The sequence below is a fragment of the Centropristis striata genome, chromosome 21 (assembly GCF_030273125.1).
Source record: "Centropristis striata isolate RG_2023a ecotype Rhode Island chromosome 21, C.striata_1.0, whole genome shotgun sequence".
NCBI lineage: Eukaryota > Metazoa > Chordata > Actinopteri > Perciformes > Serranidae > Centropristis > Centropristis striata.
Window position 1 is genome coordinate 31,225,392 of NC_081537.1, and position 21,890 is coordinate 31,247,281.

Below are 21,890 nucleotides of genomic sequence, written 5' to 3' on the forward strand. Positions count from 1 at the left end.
TTCAAATAATTGCCTAGGTCTTTGTGTGGTTGGGTCCCTTAGCTCTTCCCATAGGAAAACAATGGCACAGCCAGCATTTTAACGATGATCAGCTGTGGGCGGCTTAAAGGGCTTTTTCACTTAAATGACAACATATGTTACGTTTGGCCATTTTATCGACTAAGGCTGTCATTTTTCTTGGAAAGCCAATCTCAAAAATATCCCAGTGTTACCAAGCTTAATGTATATCTGCAAGTGCCAAAAATGGCAAACAAACAAGAACCCAGTGAGAACTTAGTGCAATAAATGATTAAGTCAATTCCTTTTGTTTCTGAATTAAGCTGTATTAACTTCATATGTTGCTAAAAAGACAGCAGCTAAAACAGGACATCTACAGGAAATCTACAATATAAAGGACAATGGATCAATGTCCAATTAATGTATTTCATGAAGACATTGTCATATACACATACCACACACTTGTTGTATTTCTATCTTTGTGAGGACTAGTGGTCGACTGATACAGGTATTTTAAGTCTGATGCCGATACCGATTATTTTGACATCAGTCTTAGCCCATTTTTTTGGGCCGAATTTTTGGGCCGAATTTTTTGGGCCGATTCTTCAAGCCGATATTGCCTTTTCTCCCTCCATTTACATGATAAAAATGACACAATGATAACAAATGTTAATGTAAAGTCTCAATTAAAAAAAAAAAAAAACATTTATTAACAAAACAAACTAAACATATTACCAGTTGGATAGTAAACAATGTGTATGTTGTTCTAGGCCTGGAGGTGGTGGCGCCTCAGATGATCCACATATTTGATGAGTTTTTCTTTTTTCCGGTATCAGCAGCAGCTCACCAGAGAATAGAAATGTTGTTGGCTCAGTGAAATGGGCTAATTGAACGCACGAACATATCGGCCGATGCCGATACAAGTAAAAAACGCAAATATCGGCCGGACGATATATCGGTTGACCTCTAGTGAGGACCCCAACCCTAACCTACATCTTATTGCAACCTAAACCTTAAAAGTCTTAACTGTCAAACAGCCTTAAACAGAACTGGAAATGTCCTCACATCTCAAAAAGTCCTCACACTTTTGGTTAAAAACTTGTTGCGGTCCTCACTATGTTATAAAGCATGAGAAGACACACACATACACAAATGCAGGTACTAAGAACAGTTCAGTGCAGCTCAGTGTGTAAAGGATGGCAGTAATACTGCAGGGATTACATGTTTCATTCCCACTAGAGCCACTCATGTTAAATATGCATCCACTCAGGATCCTACAAGGCTGTATGAAGCGGAGCTCACCAAATTGCATATGCCACATTATCAAAGCATAGCTGGGTTAAAATAGGTCAGATAATAATAAGTCAGACACATCAGCCGTTCAGCTCGCTGCAGTGTCTCTAAGAACCCTTATCTATCATGGTGCAAAACTCCCAGTGTCAGCGATTTGAAAGTCTAAAGGGAGACAGGAGAGCTCAATGCAGTCTGAAAGGGAGAGATCAAGTATGCTAAAAATCCAAGCAGCGATTGTAGATGACTCCCTGCAGGTCACAGGGATGTCACGCTTGTTTGGATTAACTTCTCAAGTTAAAATGTATCCTTTAGTTTCTCTTGATGATACTTTATTCTGAGTGCGTGCACCAATCTTCTCATTGTACCTCCAAAATGGGAAAATAAAAGGACAACAATGTTGTTTGGTTTGTGGGTATCATGGTGGCATTGTCTAGCCTAAAGGTGTGTTCAGACTCAGCGAGAGGCACATTCAAGATATACTGTAATTACTAAGTCAATGGGGAAATTGTTGCATTTCATATTGTCTGTCTCTTGTACGGATCAGTTTGAAAAAGGGTAGAAATGCCAAAAAAAATCTTTAAATAACTGTGCTGCAGGAACGTATTCAATGTTTTTTTTTTTAAATTGCTTCAGTCATCGATTGCTCAATTGCTCTCCAAAGAGTTGTTATAAAAGTGGCACTCCAGAAACTTAAGAAACAAGAAAGTATGTTTAATAGTGATGGGGAGTGTTACTTTTCTGTGGCTCTGGAGAGCTTTAAAGTGCCTGCAGAAAATGACCCTGGCGATGTCATTAAAATAATAATGGGTGATGATGATGTAGATTAGATATATAAGATCAGAATGAGAGTAGCACAGACATTCCTATTAAAATCTATATAGCAGATGGTCAGAGTGGTGACCACAAAGGAAATGAGCTAAAACGCTAACTTGTCATTGCAGAATTATCAACATATTGCTCAAAATAACTTGGTAGGTCGTGGTAGGAACACATCAAGGCTTGCCTTCTCTGATCATACAGGTTTCTGATCACAGCATATCCTCTTTGGAAATAATGGATCAACACATTGTTGACGACCTGGAGCCTCAACAGGCGCTAGTTCTCCAAATTAGTTTGGTTGGAACCAAGCGGCAACCTCCGGGTCTGAGAAGTGAGGCAAACCAGAAGTGCCTTAAGCTGCATTCTACCAAAAATTCCAACAGGGGGTGCTAACTAAGTTTGCAGAAGCATTTGTGTCCATTCATTTCAATACAAAATGAGAAAACTTCTCACTAGATTTATAACCTCAGATTTTTTTTTTTTTTAGGAAAATGCTAGTCTCAATTGCTAGTAAAAATATCCTTCAAAACAACATGATATTAATCATGTAATGAATGGCCCCATTTAGAAGAAAACAGACAATAAAGAACAGACCAAATAGGGTCGCACAATTAATCGAATTTTAATCACGATTTTAGCCGCCACGATTAAATTAACCTGATCGTTGGTGATATTTTTATTTTAAAATGCGGCTCTCCTGCATATCTAATCAAGCACTTTCTACACCAGTAGTCCATCAACCAACAGGGGGCGAACGCATCATTAAGGTTTCATGGAGCTGCCTGAATAAATAACGAGCGAGCGATAAGCAGGATGTGGCGTTTTACTTGACGCCACATCAACACGCTCCATTTGTTAAAGCCAGCGAAGCAGTGTTCCCCACTGAGCAACATTGTTCCTATATTTAGCGACTTTTCAGACCCCCTTAGCGACTATTTTTCAAAAAAAGTGACTGGCAACAAATCCAGTGACTTTTTCTGGTGTTATTGGAGACTCGTTCTTACTCTTCTCAACAAGCCGCTGGGACTCGTTAAGAGCGAGTCAAAGCAGCTCGGGGATGTTAACCCCTAAAACTAGTGCAATAAAAATACAGATGTTTTCCCTAACATGATGAATAATTGTGATTAATAATCATGATTACAATATTGATCAAAATAATCGTGATTGTCATTTTGTCCATAATCGTGCAACCCTAAGTCCAAATATGGTCTGCTCCCCGTTTCTAAAAACAAGATGGTGACACACGTAAGGCAAAATGGCAACGAGTGTAACGCCGAACTTGATGCCTCTAATGGGCAGCCCAAAAATCAATGGGTGACGTCACGGTGACTATGTCCATTATTAATACACAGTCTACAGTCATATAAGTCACATAAGAGCAGGACTATGGCCGGTATAATCAAACATACTCGGTTTGCGCTCGGTTCTATGATGCTGTATTTATTTCAGTGTTTACATTTTTCATCACCAACCAGTAAGAAAAAATAATGCAAGTACATTTACAGCCCTCCACCTTTGTGCACGCCCCTCTGTAATTCTTTTTATTTCTTTTTTTTTGGTCTGCTTACATTTTTGCATTTCTGACTTGATACAAAACAAACCAAATATATCAATTTCACTCTGATTCAGACAACCCAAACGGACTTGGTTTGTGAAAGCTACCTCAGACATTACCTTAAAAAAAGAACACATTCACGCTCAACCACTAAAAAAAAACAAACTGAGCAATAAACACAGCCCAACAGAAGAACAACTTCAAGAAAGAAAAAGCAGACTGCTTAATTAAATCCACTGGTCTCAGATAATAACTATTAAGCCAAGCTCAGTGAATCACTACAAGGTTGAAGAAATGTGTCAATCACAGCTAGAGAGGTTAAAAAAACAAAATAGGACATGAATTTTAAATCTCCCAAAAACCATATTTCTTTCATTATGCAGTGACACAACAGTGCACAGCGAACAAGCAGAAGGCTGATTTCCATTATATCTCATTATGGATGCAAAGTAATGTAATAAAGTCAGCTAAGCTCTAATGCGTGGAGGTGTAATAAGGAGCTGTGTGTCAGAACACGAATAGGACCGGGACCCTCTGTGATAGAGGGAACTTGTTTGACAGCCAACGTGGGAGGGAAACCAACAAGGAAAGGTAACTAGGCCATGTCTGCTCAGGACTCTTTTCCAATCTGTCTGTGAGACAGAACGACACAAACACAGACAGAATTTGTGTGTGTTCATTAAAGATGGTTTTCCCAGATGGCTGTTCTATCAGAATGCTCAGTCTTGTGTTCAAGGCTCCATTGGGCCTCAACTGAGAACTTTTTAGAATGCTAACCAATTAGGAAATCACACTGCATCCAACCAAAGAGTCTTTTTACGGATTATCTGCAGTGGAATCACAAACACTCTCGCAACAAGATAAGAAAATAATGGTCCATGATGCACTACGCAACACACTGTGAGCCTGTTAGTGGCCACTGATGGTTGGACTACAAATCCAGCAGGACCCTGGTCATGACTGTGGATTCCTGTGGACAGCTTTATTTGAGCGAGTGAAGAGAGGTAAGAATCCCGATGTAAGGGAGGCCAGGCGAGAGGCCAAAACAGTGGTCTTAGAGTTGATTGGCCCAGTTCAAAATGGGAAATAAATAAATAATAATACATTTCTATTTATTTCATGGTTAATTAAATACGACTTAAGAATGCTTATGTTGGATAATTAAATTCAAAACTCTAAAAAAACAACATAATTTTAGCATCCAGCGCTTACATTTTTACAAGTACTCTTTTCTACAATTTCTAAGAGGTCTTTTAAATTACATGATTACCTAATTAAGTCTGATTTTCCCACTTAATTTTTGTCTCAAATTCCTTATGGAAATTTTTCTGGTCACTCTACTCTTTGATTAAGGGTAATCAATTCGCTGGTCCCAAGTCTGGTGTTGATTTTAATGTTAAGGGCGGGATCACATGTAACACTACATTTGTGGCTTAGCTATTTAAATGTGGATGCACTTTGTATTAGGGCTGCACAATTAATCACGATTTTGGCCGCCACGATTGAATTAACCTGATCGTGGGCGACATTTTTAAAATGCATCTCTCCTGCATATCTAATCAAGCACTTTCTACGACAGTAGTCCACCAACCACCAGGGGGTGGGGTCGTTTTTCTCCCCCGAAAAAAGCCTGGTTGCTGATTGGATGGAACGCTAAGCAGGATGTTACGTAGTACTCAACGCAACAAAAACACGCGTTTGTAAAAGCTGGCGAGGCAATGTTGGCAACTTAGCAACTTTGTTGCTATATTTAGCGATTTTTCAAAAACGCGACTGGCGACAAATCCAGCGTCTTTTTCTGGTGTTATTGGAGATTCCTTCTTACTCTTCTTAACGAGCCTCAGGGGGGCGGCTCGTTAAGAACTGGTGATTTCCACCGGGCGTGGAACGGCTGTGCCTCAGTTTTGCTCCATCCTCTGCCCGGCTTCAATTCCCAAATCCCCAGCAAGAACGAGTCGAATCCGCACAGTCCTCCTGCAGCAGTCTCTCCCAGCTGCAGAGCCGGAGGGGATGTTGACCCCTTAGCGTCCAGTCTGCAAATTGCTAACAGGCTAACAGTTAGCTCTGTAGCAGTACAGTGTGTATGTGCTGCTGCTGCAGGAGGTGTTCACTTAGCGATCTCTGTTTGTTTACAACAAGCACCGGACACTAAAAACTGTTCCTATTGTTTGTTTAAAAGTAGTGCAATAAAAATACAGATGGTGAATAATCGTGATTATCATTTTGGCCATTATCGTGCAGCCCTACTTTGTATTGTTTTGAAAACAAAAAACTATTTGTTAAAACCAGAATCTGTGAACATTAGTGTTCTGTTAACACGTATCCAAACTAGATTGGCACTCAAAGAGTGCAGAAATTCGCCAATGGTGCATTCATATATTCCACGGAAGTCATTCTTCTTATTTTATTGATAGCACTGTTTTCAGTATTTCTTGGACAATCAAAAATGCAAAGGGAACAGATCAGTTTAGCACTTTTTTTGTGCTCCATTTAACAAAGAAGCTTCTTTATTGTTAAATGCTGCATGAACACAAGAAGCTGAACATGTACTTTGCCTGATTAAAGAAGGCTGGTATTTATTTTGTTTCATCTTCTTTTACAGTGAAAGCATGGTGATGAAATAAAGCTTGCAGAGTTTCAAGGAGCTTTCAAAACAAGCTTGAAATGATTTGAGAGTTGGCATGTCCTAGTTACAGAGTCCCAACGGTTGAGACTTTGGCCCTGGGGTAACCATGACTAACCATCCCAGTCAGTCATTCCAGTAAGACAGCCATGGCCGAGACACAGTAAACAGTAAAGATGTCATGTGTTTGCTGTGCTCTGGTCATTGTTCCTGATGTCCATTTGGCTAAGTGCCTTCTGTATACTGTGGACAGGAAACCCAGATCTGGTGATATACTGTATACCAAGATGCAATGCTCCCAACCCAGGCTGCCAACACTTCTTTTGCACCCAATCACTATTTGTTGTTATGGTGATGGCCAGTAGGGTGGGACAAAGAAGATAATAACGTGAGAAAGTAGCACTGTATTTCATGTTTGTGGGAGCTGACACAGTCTTTGCGAATACAAGCAAACACTGTATCTTCACACATTATCTGAGAAGCACAAGTGAGAGTTTGAAAAGAAGAAGTGTAACTGGAACAGTTTCACTGTGTTTTTGTTAAATTCTCTCCCTCACTTACAGTACTTTATCCACCAGTCCTTTCTCTATTTCTATCTATTCCTCCGAGGAATAGTACACTTGCTTCTTAAACCACTTATCATCCATCCTCTTACAAATTGGTATCCTCATCCTAATATTTTCATCAATGCTTGAGATTTTTGTTTTCGGGTCCCTTTGAGAGGCAAATAGCAGAGATCTAGAACTCTGAGAACTTTTCCAATATTCTTCTTTAAGGTAGACCTGTTACTGCCATAACTCCTCTTGCCAGAGTCCCACTGGATGTGTATTGCTATAGTCAGCATATTTGGGGATAACTTTGAATTAAACCGCTAAATCTATTGTAAAATCAGGGAACGGCACAGTGCTCTCTTCATTGAAACTGGCCTTTCTCTGAAAAATTTCACACTTGAGCTTTTCAGTGTGAAGTAGGAGTAATCAAATGGCAATAAAATATTAGGTAAATAAAATATACAACATGTGCTTTAAAGTAAACGGTAAGTAGTATTTTAAACCTGCAACAATTGATTTCTTTGGCTCTTGTGGGCAACAAAATCAAGCTGTGAATGCAACATATAGGCATCCAGCAGTTACAGAGCAACACTATCATTCATTTGAAGTCCTGTGTTTGTCCATCTGATCAATGGAAGTCCAATATTCACTATTTTAGCTCTGTTTTTGGTCTGCACCAACTTTTGACTTAAACTTGCAGTTTTTATCCTCGCATGCAAGTATGTATTGTATGATGTCACAGTGACCTTGAACCTTAAACCAAAAGTAATCAGTTAATGTTTGAGTCTAAGTGAACATTTTTGCCTAATTCTAAAAAGTTACACCTTAAGGTGTGCCTGAGATATCAAGTTCACAAGAATGGTAGTGGTCGACCGATACGGGTATTTTAAGGCCGATGCGATACAGATTATTTTGATTATTAGCTTGTCAGAGACTGTCTGAAGCTAACAGCGGTCACATGAAAGTCTTGCGACCGTGGTGTAGTTTAGTGGTCCACCGATATGGGTTTTTTAAGGCCGATACTGATTGTTGTGATATCAGTCTTAACCGATCCCCGATATGTGCTGCCAATTTTTTTGGGCCGATTCTTGAAGCCGATATTGCCTTTTCTCCCTCCATTTACATGATGAAAATGACACAATGTCTCAGTTTAAACAAAAAAAGAGACATTTTTTAACAAAACAAACTAAACATATTAACAGTTGGATAGCAAACAATGGTGGCGCCTCAGATGATCCATATATTTGATGTGTTTTTCAGTTGTTTTTTTTTCCAGAATGGAGATGTTGCAGCGAGCCTTGCCTGCTGTTGGCTCAGTGAAATGGGCTCATTGATTGGTGAACGCACGCACGTATCGGCCGATGCCGATACAAGTAAAAAACGCAAATATCGGCCGATATATCGGCTGTCTTCCTCTTGTACAGACGCAAGATCATGGTGCCCTTAACATTTCACCTTTCACCTCCTACATCAAATCACTTCACCCTTGATTGTAAGTGGACTTTGGGAACACGTTTGATCAAATTCCCTCCAGGCCTTCCAAAGACATCAGGTTGGCAAGAATGGGGCCAAATGTGCATGCGTTCGCCAATCAATTATCCCATTCCACTGAGCCAACAGCGGGCAAGGCTCGGTGCAACATCTCCATTCTCTGGTGAGCTGCTGCTGATACCAGAAAAAAGAAAAACACGTCAAATATGTGGATCATCTGAGGCGCCACCACCTCCAGGACTAGAACAACATACACATTTTTTACTATCCAACTGGTAATATGTTTGTTTGTTTTGTTAATAAATGTTTCTTTTTTTGTTTAAATTGAGACTTGTGTAACATTTGTTATCATTGTGTCTTTTTTATCATGTAAATGGAGAGAGAAAAGGCAATATCGGCTTCAAGAATCAGCCCAAAAAAATCAGCAGCACATATCGGGGATCGGTTAAGACTGATGTCAAAATAATCGGTATCGGCCTTAAAAAACCTGTATCGGTCGACCACTAATCCGCAATCAACATTTTATTGTTTGGCCGTAGTGTGGTACATTAAAAAATGTATAGTGTGTCATATCACACTTGATACCATGAAGCCTAGCCCAAACATCTGTTGATCTGTAGGCATCAAGTCTCAATAGTCTAACAATGGCATAAGAGTAATGGCCCAAAAGGTGTTTAAATTGATAATTGAACCAATTAGTGAACTAAAATCAAAAGTCTAATTGAACTGTGGAGTTATTTTCTTGCCATGTACCAGACATGTGGCTAAAATGTGAGAAGAGAGAAACAAGTTGGGAGTTCCATGCAAACTGGGTAGTGCAAGGCAAGGTGCTGCTGTTTAAAGAAATCTGTGTTTCAAAGTAATATGAAGTATCACCATGTATAGAAAACATTATTTCTCTACTTGGAGAAGCCAGTCTGAATTTTCCTTCCCATTGGTAAGCCATTTCAGTGTGCCACTGTGATTGGCACTGCTGTTGAGATGTACTGAGACTGGTTTTGAATGTAATATTTAAATAAAAACACGCCCCCACGATATTAACTGAGCGTAAGTGGTGCAATTTCGTTTCCTGTATTGTCGAGGCACACTTAACCTGGTGCACTGTGTTGCTCCCTATTACTGTCGTGCTAAATTACGGTCATTTCTGACACTATGAGTGGGACATTAATAACGTTCAAATTGTTTGGTAAATTGTCCCAACTCCATTTGTTCTACCTCATAATAAAAACCAATTGCTCAACAATTACTTCGCCAGGTGTGCAAAGATTCAGTGCTCTAGCTCATATTTAGTTGCTGTTGGAACAAAGAGTCTCCTCTAGCTGGAGTTTCAAGATAAGAACTTAATGTGCAGTACATGGGTCCAAAACAAAAACTCAATTTACTGTATTTAAGACATTAAACATCCCTGTTCAATGGCTTTTATTGTGAGGGGTAGAAAGTCAGAGATGTGTGGGAAGAGGGAAATAGGAGTGGTGATAAAATGTGTTATTGGAACCATTACACAGTGTCATGGTAACCTCGTTTTAATCACCAAGCCGGGGAGCTTTCTTAGCTCCGTCCTCTCTCCCGTTACCTTATCGCTCCCATCTTTCTCTCCCTGTCAACCCCAGCTCTCCCTCTCTGTCCATCTTGTCCTTCCTCAATCCTTCTTCTCATTCAGTCCCAGTGTTTGTTGAGGAGCCAGTTAAAGTGGCACCAGCAGCTGTCCAAACACTGATGGCCCCCCGCTGTGTGTGGAAGACCCCCCTATGTTCCCAGTTGATTTCGTGCTAGCTTTTGTCACGTTTTTCACTATTGTCACCATGGTACCGTAGTGTGAAAGGGAAGAAGAGAACGAGAGGTGGAATATGTGGAGAAATTTAAATGAAGAGAAAAAAGTGAATGTAATATTGGGAAATGAAGGACAATAGATGTGATGTACACTGTAAAAAAACAACTTGTTTTCATGATGCAACTTTTTTTAATATTAAGGTAAAAAGATATTGGCACTGTTGATTTCATATTTAAGATTGGCATTTTATAAAATTTTTTGCTGTATAAATACATTTTTCCATCAAAAGAAACGCTGTTTTGCCATATAATTGACAAGAAAATACTTTATAAATGTCGCAAAAATATTAGATTTACCATTTTAAAATATTAGTAGTATAGTATTGAAACTTCCCCAGTCAAACAATACCTCCATTCTTTTTGTACCCAAATCTAAAAAAAAAAATTGCAAGGTGTTGCTCACAGCCATTCATTGCAAGCATTCTTTGTTTTAATTTGATGTACGATTGACCCACAACTACAGCAGCTACAGCCCAGACAGTCAATTGTGTGGTGAGGGCTTTCTTGTATTTGGTCTATTTGAGTGTGTGATGTATTTGTGTAAAAATCATTTGGATGGGGAGAACTGGGGATAGCATTTTATGCAACTGAATGAAAAGTATGTTTTCATGTCTTGTTAACTTACACTACAAAAAAGTTGTCTGAAAACAAGATAAAAACACTAAATCTGAGGGAAATTATCTTGCTGCATGGACAGATACAACAAGATAAATTATGTAACACTTCTAAATCTAAAGTTTTTTTTATCTCGGTAAGAAACAAATAATCACCAGGTCACTCTGCTCGGGCCAGTTCATCGATGCTTGCAGCTTTAATTTATAGTTAATTTCTTATTTTAAGTGTTCAACATGCTTATTTCTAGATTTAATAATCTTAATTTAAGAAATTGTGTCAAGTGAAATTATCTGTCCATGCAGCAAGATCATTTCCCTCAGATTTACTGTTTTTATCTTGTTTTTAGACAAGTTTTTTTGCAGTGTACTGCTGGCAATTGAGGTTCACTTTATTTTTTACTGACGATTTACGATGTTCTCGACCATTTTTGAGGTCTCTATTCACCGTTGAGGCTTAAGCAGAAATACTTTTTTAACATTTTTTTAAGTTTTCTCCAAGAAGTCAAAGTAACACATTTTGAGCTACTAGCAAAAAAAATGTTAATTGGGGGAGAATTCCTTTCATGCAAAATGGATGGCCTGTTTACTATTCAGGTATCATGGCTTGCCAATTTGCTGGAGGTTCAAACTGCCTACCATGTCAGGGATTGCTTTGCTTTAGCAGGGCATTTTATTTTAATGTCTATAACTTCAACTCTTTATTTCTGTCAAACCACTGCTATTAAGATGTTGTTGGCAGCGTTATTCATTTCTTGTTGAACTGAAACTTGTATACACAAATTGCTTAACTGCTGTAAATCCTTTTGAGCAGCATGAGTCCCCAGTGAAGGCTCTAAGCCCTGATAAATGAAACCCAGAATGGCTTGTTTGCCCATCAGTACTGATACACATCTCTTTTCAGAGCAGCCACACTGCCTCAGATTTCCAATAAAGTGCAGTTACTGAACTGTTGCATGGGTGGTTTTAGGCCAGGGAGGTCAGCCGCCCAATTAGCCCCTGCTGGGTTGAGTGGAGAGGCGGGAAATGACTGGGTTAGATCTTAATGGCTAAGGCTAAGCACACTTGCAGTGCAGTGTTTCAGAGCAAAGTGCTTTCTTTTTCTGAAGTTTTCATCATAATATTTTTACTGACAAACATTTCCTTATTTCCTTATCAGTGCTCACCAGCTAAGTAAGCGTCAATAGCTGGTTAGGGAGAATGTACATGTGGTAAAATATTAGGGATGCGAGTAGGGCTGGGCGATATATTGATATAAAAAAAATATCAATATATTTTTAAATGTGATATGGAATTAGACCATATATTTTATGGCCGTATTTTCTATGGCAAAACAGCGTTTCTTTTGATGCAAAAATGTATTTATACAGTAGAAAATGGAAAAAAAAATGACAATCTTTCACGTGAAAAATCAACAGTGCCAATATCTTTTTTACCGTAATATTAAAAAAAGTTGCACCATATTTATTATGGTAAAGTTCTGGCAACACAACACAGCTGCCGTTTTTTTACCATAAAAACAAGTTTTTGTTTTTTACAGTGTACATCACATAATTTTTGCCTTATTGTCCTTCATTTCCCAATATCACATTCACTTTTTTCTCTTCATTTAAATTTCGCTTTGCGACCACTCAAATCGCTTTACACTACAGACTGCGCTCAATCACCCTTTCACACACACACACATTCATACTGGTGGCAGAGGCTACCCTAAACGGTCCCATCTGCCACCATTGGGAATTCATTCACACACCGATGAACGCAGCATTGGGAGCAATTTGGGGTTCAGTATCTTGCTCAAGGATACTTCGACATGTAGGCTGTGACGGTCAGGGATCAAACCACCAACCCTTAGGTTAGGGGCCAACCAACTCTACCAACTGAGCCACAGCCGCACCTCAAGGCCCCTTATTTTGACAGTCTTCTTGGTCTTGTAAATTCTGTGGTGGACTCTGCTAACACATCCATGTGCTCTTATTTTGAAAGCTACATGTGTTTGCTTTAATTTTGAAGGTGGGTCTAACACATTCTTACTGTAACGCTCTATGTACTTACTTGATTCCTATGGTCTATGTCTAGTACCTTCAGGTTGAATGCACTTATTGTAAGTCGCTTTGGACAAAAGCGTCTGCTAAATGACATGTAATGTAATGTAATGTAACGCTGTATGGTGTGTTTAATTTACACTCAAAGTCAAAACTTGAAAGTCGGAACTTGGAGCTCCGAACAACGTAGAAAATTCTGACATTTGTGTAGACCTTGAACCCATCATTAGCCACGGACTCTCTAGGTGCACTGCAATGTAAATAGTTTAACTAATGGAACATTAATCCTCTGTTTTACCGGCGATGTTTGTCGCCGAAAGTGGGGGGGGCGGATCGGGATCACTTTGAATCTGGGGGGGACATATCCCCTCGTCCCTAGTGCCATCTGCCTTATACTGGTGGGAGGTTCCAGTGTGAAATATTGCCACACCACTGACATGATAGTGCTACTTAGCTTAGCTCCAAGCCTCGCGTCAACCTGCTCTGACACACGTGTGTCTATTGTGTCTGTGTTACGTAATCAATTATTGTTTTAAGAGCTCATTTAATAAATTACGTGGTATCGGATCGGTGCCTGGACTCCAGTACTCGCCGATACCGAGGCCAGCATTTTCGGCAGTATCGGAGCAATTTCCGATACTGGTATCGGAACAACTCTAGCTATTGATAGAGAAATAAAAAACATTACTGCATGCCCACCAAATATGGCATACATTTGCTCAAAACTATATTACTGAAATGTTCAAAATTCAAAATGTGAATTAGAGCAGAAAGAGAACGTACACTCTGCTCAGTGGGACGTTATCAGCACCCAAAAGACTGAAACCGTACAAAAACCGCAAACATGCTTACTTCACTCATGTGTGCACCTGCTTGTTTATGTATGTTTATATGGGGTTTATCATCCTCTTCCTTCACTCTCCATTGTGCACAGTACACTGTGTGTGTGCTTATATGTGTCATCTTGCATGAGTGTGCATGACGGTGATGTGTCATCCGCTCCTTCATATGTAATTTGTGTCTTTGCTGATGTCCTGGTGTGACTGCAGGAGCTTAAGGCAACAGCTGTTCTGTGCTGCTCTGACTGCATCACTTTGTGCCCCTCTCTGTCCCATCTCAACCCTTTCCTTTTCTGTTAAACTCAGGTCAGAAGATGCTGATGTGTGCAACACTATGATTATGTCTTTCTATTTGACTAAGAGGATTCAAAAGATAATTATTTAATCTTCAACTATGGGGTTCAGTGTTTTTGTTATTCAAGGTTTGTACATCTAAAGTAAAAGCAGAATCATTTAACTTTCTCATTTACCTGCCAGGGTCATTAATTAAAATACATACAGATAATCCTGTTAAAGCAGTAATGACCTTACCACTTTTTAGAGCGATCATGAATGGCATTGATTGTGTAAAATCAAAGCAAGTCCAAACAGCTCTGGGAGTCAAGACCAAGTTCAAACTAAGAAAAAAAGCAATTTAAAAAACTGTCACGATGTTCAAATTATACACTTAGTTACAGCACATACCCAATTGGAGATGGTGGGTTTTTAAGGCTTATGACATTTTTCCTACTCCATGTGTTTTGAATCAAAACAAGAGACTCTGTGAGAATGTACTTTGGCACAGCAGTGCTTTATGCTAAAAGCTAACTGTAGTATGCTAACATGCTCGCAATAACAATACTAACATGCTGATGTTTACCGAGCATAATGGTTACCATGTTCACCATCTTTTCTTGGAGTGTTTAGCATGGACCATTTGTTAAGTCCTGCCCCCCCCTGGTCACTGTTGCTAGGCCTGTTGAGCTTTTGCACCTGGTATGTCACTATTATGCTTTCAACGATGTCAGTGAGGAATTTATATCAAATGTCTGGAATGATAATTGTGAAATATCAGAAAGAAGTCCATCCATTATCCTTAACTGTTTATCCCAACTGGGGTTGTTGGGGGCTGGAGCCAATCCAAGTTGACATTTAGGCGAGAGGCTGGTTACACCCTGGACAGGTCGCCAGACTATCACAGGGCTGACACAGACAACCACATACTAGAATCACAACTACGGCCAATTTTACAGTCAACAATTTCACCTAAGCTGCGTGTGTCTTTGGCAACGATTCCATTAAATTCAGGGCTGTAATCAAAACCATTTTTGTCCAAGAGAGAACGTACGTAGACACGGTAAGAACATGCTCACTCAACACAGAGTCGAATGAATCAAGAGTCTCAAAATAGTCTTAGTATAGTCTGTTGATACACGTAGTTGGGTGGCTTTTCCAGAAATGACAGAAAAACACAATATTTTGAGTTGTCCAAAATTTGAAAAAAAGTCATGTCGATTTTGGTCAAAATTGGTCAAATTTTAAAATGCCTAAAACTGCTAAAAATGGGTCAATTATAGTCTGTTGATACATATTAGGGCATAATATGACCAGAAATGACAGAAAAACACAATATTTAGAGATGTCCAAAAATGACCCCCTCAAAAAAAAGTCATACTATAGTATGTCGAAATTTTTTGGGAAAAAGTCTTAAAATTTTCAACCAGTACACCACTGTGTAGCCCTAGAGAGCTACATTGATAATATCATTTTTCATCAGTGTATTGTGAAGTAAGAGAACTTTAAAATCAAGGGAAAAGCTCCCCAATCCCGACGCAAGCCCACATCTTGGCAAGTCTATATATTGTTCTATTCTAAGTAAAAATGAACAATTTTTTAGCTGTAGCCGCCATTAGCAACAAGTGCTGTGGTTAGCACAACAAGCTAGCCCTCAAGTCAGCCATACTACCAAGCACAAATGTAAGAGTGGAGCTGACTGAGGGTTACTGACCAGCTACAATGGCAATGAAGAGAGAGTTATATATGACTAGGGCGGTGGTTGGCGTTCACATGATGGGAATGGAAACCCATCCAGCATGCTAACGGAATTGAAATTCCATTGGTTTGGTTAATATTTCTTTTTAGAGTTCTATTTATCTCAGCGTGTTGAAGGCATTCAGATTTAATGATGAAAGATGAAATTTGCAAAAAATTACTTGTTTTTTTTTCTATTTTCAGACTATTGAATACCTATCTAGCCATATACTTAATGATCCAATAAGAAACGATACACTGCAATTTTAAGATGATAGAATAGGATTAGATTGAGCTAGGATTCACCTCAGATTTGAAATGTGTTATTGATCAAAAGTGTAGCAGTTTTGAATATGTACAAGAAACATCAATATTTCATTTCAAAGTTTCATTTAAAAGTATTAAATCAGAAATGCAGCAATTGCGCACACGCACACACACACACACACACACACACACACACACACACACACACACACACACACAGAGGAGGCAAATGAGCTCATAGACAGAGCAAGGCTAGAGCGAGAAAACCAGAGATCTAACGGGCAAGACCAAGGTCAGAGAGCAAAACAAGTCAGAATCAAAACACCCCGGAGTCCCAGACAAGTCTGAGATTTAAAAAAAAAAAAAACTCAAGGCCAAGACCTGAGAACTACAGCCCTGGTAGTGTTACTACTATTGACTAAACCATTTTATAAGTCAATGTGACTGTCATCATACATAGGAAAACACAATTCACCAAGGCAGCTTTCGTAATAATTGTGATTAATACTGTCACTGTGTCTGGATCCGTAATACCTTTCCTATCTTTCCCTTGAAAGTATTTTCCAAGGAAAATTTTTAAAAAATGACCATTTAATTATGTACTAATCACAGCAAAAATTGAGAAAAGTACTGAGTTTGAAAGGATCCTTCTATTTGAGTCTGTACGGGGGGATGAGATAACACATTCCATAGAAAATGTAATTGAGGTTAGGGTGATGTCAAAATGTATCCAATTATGAGCTCAGACTAATGCTGTTCTTTCAAGTCTTTTTCTTCTTCTTATGATCTTAGAAAGATATGAACACACAGGACATTTACTTATAAATAATTAGGTTACTAATGGATTCAGATACTAAGATGCTACTTTTCATCCAGGCATTCCTTCCATCGTAAATTATTTTGTAACGTTGCTCACTCGGCTTGGCTTTCACTGACTCACAAAGCTTTACAATATGCAAAGGGTGAGGGCTATGTAGAATCAAGGCATTCAAAAGTAAGTTACTGGTAACTATAAAAGGAAACTCATTTTTCATTAATCATCTAGAGACAAATGTTACACACTTCAGACTTGCATTAACATGTGTATGGGGAAATGGTTAACAAGGGTAAGTACAAGTATAACCCCTGAAAAACCTAATCATATGTCAAGTCATATTTCTGACACATGTGCTAAATGCCAATATAATAAAGGCACTAGTATTCACTGTGGGAATGTTCAAAGATACAAAGATTCTGGAATGAGGTTAAATGGTGCACTTATGTAGCGCTTTAATCCAAAGTGTTTTGCACTACACACTACACCCATTCACACACACACATTCATACTGGTGGCAGAGGCTACCCTAAACGGTGCCACCTGCCACCATTGGGAATTCATTCTCACACCGATGAACGCAGCATCGGGAGCAATTTGGGGTTCAGTATCTTGCTCAAGGATACTTCAACATTACATTACATTACATTACATTACATGTCATTTAGCAGACGCTTTTCTCCAAAGCGACTTACAATAAGTGCATTCAACCTGATGGTACTAGACATAGACCATAGGAATCAAGTAAGTACATAACTTTAAGAGCTAACTGTAATCGCTAAAGGAGTGCTATATGTTAAAGAAGAAAAGAAGAGAAAAGAATAAGATTTTTTTTTTTTTTTTTTTCCGACATGTAGGCTGCCATGGTCAGGGATCGAACCACCAACCTTCCAATCAGTATATGCCGCTCTACCAACTGGGCCACAGCCGCCCCTAGGTTATCAATTGTACGTCTGAGGTGTTCAGAGTCAGGATCCCCTTTTGTGCAAAACGTTGTCTACTGGGAATTTATCCCAAGGATTTTTAAACATACAAAGAAATAGACAAAAGTGTTGGACTTCGGACTTTTGCATGCCAGGAGAGCTATTGCCTTGAATTGGAAGAGCATGGAGGCTCCTTCTATAAAACAATGGAAAAAAGAACTATCAGAGTGCATCGGATTGGAAAGACTGACTGACATTACCAAAGGAAAGCTGAAGGATTTTGTACAATTGTGGAAACCATATGTGAACAATATAGCATCTGGAAAATAGGGGCATGAAATTCAAATTATCTTTGTTATTATGATATGTGTATGTATGTATAAGTATGTATATGTGTGTCTTCATAAGAATATATGTATGTATATGTTGTTTCGGTATGCATATGTGTGCATGCATGTGCATGTATACATATATAATTTCATGCAAATCTACCTGGAGTGAATGGGTGTGTGTATGAAGGTGTGAGTTCTGCTCTGCATTCTTAATGTATGCTATTGTTTACTTGTGTTTGTTCGCCTTTTATTGTTAAACTTGAAAATGAATAAAATTGTGTTAAAAAAACATGTGTATGGGGTGTTTCGATCGCAAATGGAGCTAAAAGTACAACTGGGAATGCATTCTGGACGCATTGAGATCAGATTGTTTGGACCACATGCAGCCACATTCTTTAAACAGTTTGTATACAAATGTGTTCTGGGCCACACTAAAGGACCACCTACTCAGCTGTTTTCCTGCTTGCAAACACAGGATTCCACAATGAGATAACCTCTGGGCCTGAAAAGTGAAGCCAATGCAGAAACCAGCAAGTTGCAATTCATGGGGTGTCAAACTGATCCATGAAAGGGTCGGTGTGCCTGCTAATTTTTGTTCCATCCAAGCAGTAGCACAACTGGAACAACAAATCTTAAGTCGAGTCAGGTTGCTCATGCTAGGTATAGATGTCAATGAGAAAATTACACTACTTTTTACTTGATTTATTTCCTCAGTAAACATTTTCCTAATGGGTTGTTGTTCTCAGGTGCTAGTTTCAAGTCTTCTTCAATCCATTGTGTTTTTATTTTAGATCTCTGAGCGTTTCACAGTGTGTTTTCAAGTTAAATGTGGCATAATAGTTGCTTAAAATGACCTTATTCCACATTAATCATTATGATTAAGACTTAATTCTGTTTCATTGTTTCCTACTTAAATGAGACTATTTGACGTGGGCTTTATGGTAGAAAAACTATGAACATATTTGTTCTTGAGTTGCACATCCAAGCTGTGTTGATGAAAAGTGGCAGCCTCCAGGGTTGAAATATGAAGACAATGCCAAAGTGCGAAAAACTGCAGTTCCTTGACTGGCCACTTGAGGCTGGCTCCAAAAGCGAGTCAGTCCTCATTGACATCCATGAAAAATGCAAAAATTTGCAGGAGGAAAAAAAACATGTTCAGAGCCAGTGTGTTCAGGTTCACTACGCTACAGGGATTTACAGGCAACAGGCAAGTGACAAGTTTTTTGCTTTTACTATGGTATAGAAGTCAATGAGAAAATTCCACTACTACTTGATTTATTTCCTCAGTAAACATTTTCCTAATGGGTTGTAGTTCTCAGGTGCTAGTTTTAAGTCTTCTTCAATGCATTGTGTGTTTTTATTTTAGATTTTAGGTGTGTTTTCAAGCTCAATTTGGCATTCTAGTCGCTCAAAATTGCCTTATTAAACAATATTTTTTATTATTAAGCCTTAATTCTGTTTCATAGTTTCTTTATCTTCTGGATCTTTAAAACTCAGCCCGCTACAACCCTGAACTTATTTTTACCGTTAACTGCGTTCATTTTTTTTAAAGCATTAACGGTAACATTTTAGATTAGGGAACACATATTTGACATTAATTAGTTGCTTATTAGCAACATAGCGGTGCAACAGAACAGCGATGAACAAAACCTCTACAAAGTGGTTCACTGGTAGATTAACATTGGCGCAAAGTGAGCCACTTTGTAGAGTAATGATTGACATCACAATCTACCAATCCTCATCCAATCATCCAAAAGGAGCCACCAGTCACGTCAAAGGTCTGGAGAAGGTGGCTATTTGCCGTTTCCATGGTTTTGTTCACCGCTATGTAGAGACTTATAAAGTCCATACAAAGTAAAACATATTAAGATCATAACTCAAATGCAACAACTTCCTTACTTACTACTAATAATCAATAATTCTGAGGTTATTGAGGGAAAACTCTTAGTTAATGTCTTACTAGTTGTATAATAAGGCCATGCAGAATAAGGCATTAATAACTACTGAATAATGACTAATTAAGAGCCAATATGTTACTTATTTGCATGTTAATAAGCAACTAATGAATGTTGAATATGAGTTCCCTAATCTAAAGTGTTACCACATTAACATATTTCAACTTAATATGCATATGTTATATGGAGGCTAAAACTTTTTTTATTACTTTATTGCAGGTTATGAAATTACAAATATTAACAGCTTCATCACATATTCAATTCATCCTGCCACATTTATGCATTTTTTACAAGAGGCAATGCCAAAAGAATAAATAAATAAGTAAATAAGATATTCATTTTTAATTGTTTGCTTATTCAATGAATTCTTTCATTAAGGAAAAGAAAGAGAAGAAAAAGAAAAAACAAAAACAAAAACACAGCTCCTTCAACACTCCACGCACCATTGTAGTTTTCCACTCCATTTATTTCCATTACCATTTACTCCAGTTTCTTTTAAATTCTTCTTCTCTGTTTCTTAATTTGTAGGTGATTCTTTCCATTTCCTTAATCTGATCTACTGTTATTTTCCATTTGTTGAGGCTAAAACTTGACCTGTAATCTTACGCTGTAATGTTCGCTGTCTTGGCTTTGATGACCATGTGTTTATTTGCCTTTAGTGCTGTAAAGCGAGATCTGTACACATGTGGTCACTCACGGCACGTGTGGAGACATTCTAATGACTTACTTAGAGTAATATATACTGCATATATATGTGTGATTGGATCGCCCAAGACACGTGTTGGTGCCACGTCTTAACAGGGCCTAATTTCCTCTAACTTGTTTTCCTTTCAGACGCTCTAAACAGCAATTACGCCACCATCCTAGCCTCACAAAAGACCAGAGAAGACAAAGCTGAACAAAGGACAATCTTGTTCACTGAAGCAATAACTATGAATTACCTCGAGCAAGATCTAGTTGTTTCTGTAATCTCAGAGCAACTGTGCCTTCAACATGACATAAGAGTTATTTTATCCATTTTGTTCATTTTCTGCTATTGTGCTATAAATTTCAGCGAGGAACAAATGTCAGTGACACTTTACAATAACCATCATTTATAAATGGTAAAAAGATAGTTTATTAATGTTTAATCATCATTTATAAACTATATATAGGCATTTAGAATGGTAAATACGTAATTCATAAATGTTTAACTAACTAAATCATTTATAAATGGCAAATAGATGGTATATTAATGTGAGTTTATACTTACTTTACCATTAACAAACAACTCAATTATAATAGTTTACTAATAGTTTTAGTTGCACTCATTTTAACATTTTTAACACCATATTAAGTATGTTAATGATTTTGAAATGATTCATATACCTTTAAGAAATTGGTTGAAAACATTTAAAGGTTAAATATGTATAGCACTTTGTACATGGTTAATAATTGGTTTATAAACCATCTATAAACATTACTTAGTTGGTTATTGTAAAGTGTTACCCAAATGTCTAAGTATCAAACACTAAACAGTCATTAGAAACACACAATGACCTTATAAAATCTCATCAGGGAACCAAATGAGTTTGAGCAAGTATTTTCTTAAAATTGTAGTTGTTCTCGACATATAGACACATGCACACGCTTGTGTCTATATGTCGAAATAGTTCTCTGGAGCAGTGGTTCTCAAATGGGGGTACGTGAAGGCACTCCAGGGTGACGTGAGATTTTAAAATATACATTTAAAAAGTAGCATCCATACAAAAATCCTTTAAAAATAATTATTTAATAAATATTTTGGGAAAATATAAGTTTAAGTTCCTAAAATGAATTTTATATTCAGTAGGCTATTCAGTTTAATTCTCCTAAAAACCCAGAGTGTCCCCCATACCAGGATGGTTGGACCCAACCTGTCAATCACCTGGCATCACCTGTCAATCACTAGAAAAC

The 21,890-nt window shown here is 38.2% G+C and overlaps 1 protein-coding gene across 2 annotated transcripts in view; it reads right to left on the minus strand.

The window, feature by feature from the left end:
- The window catches only part of LOC131959436 (zinc transporter ZIP11-like), a 234,907-nt gene that overhangs the window by 154,765 nt on the left and 58,252 nt on the right, over positions 1 to 21,890 (minus strand). The window lies entirely within an intron of this gene.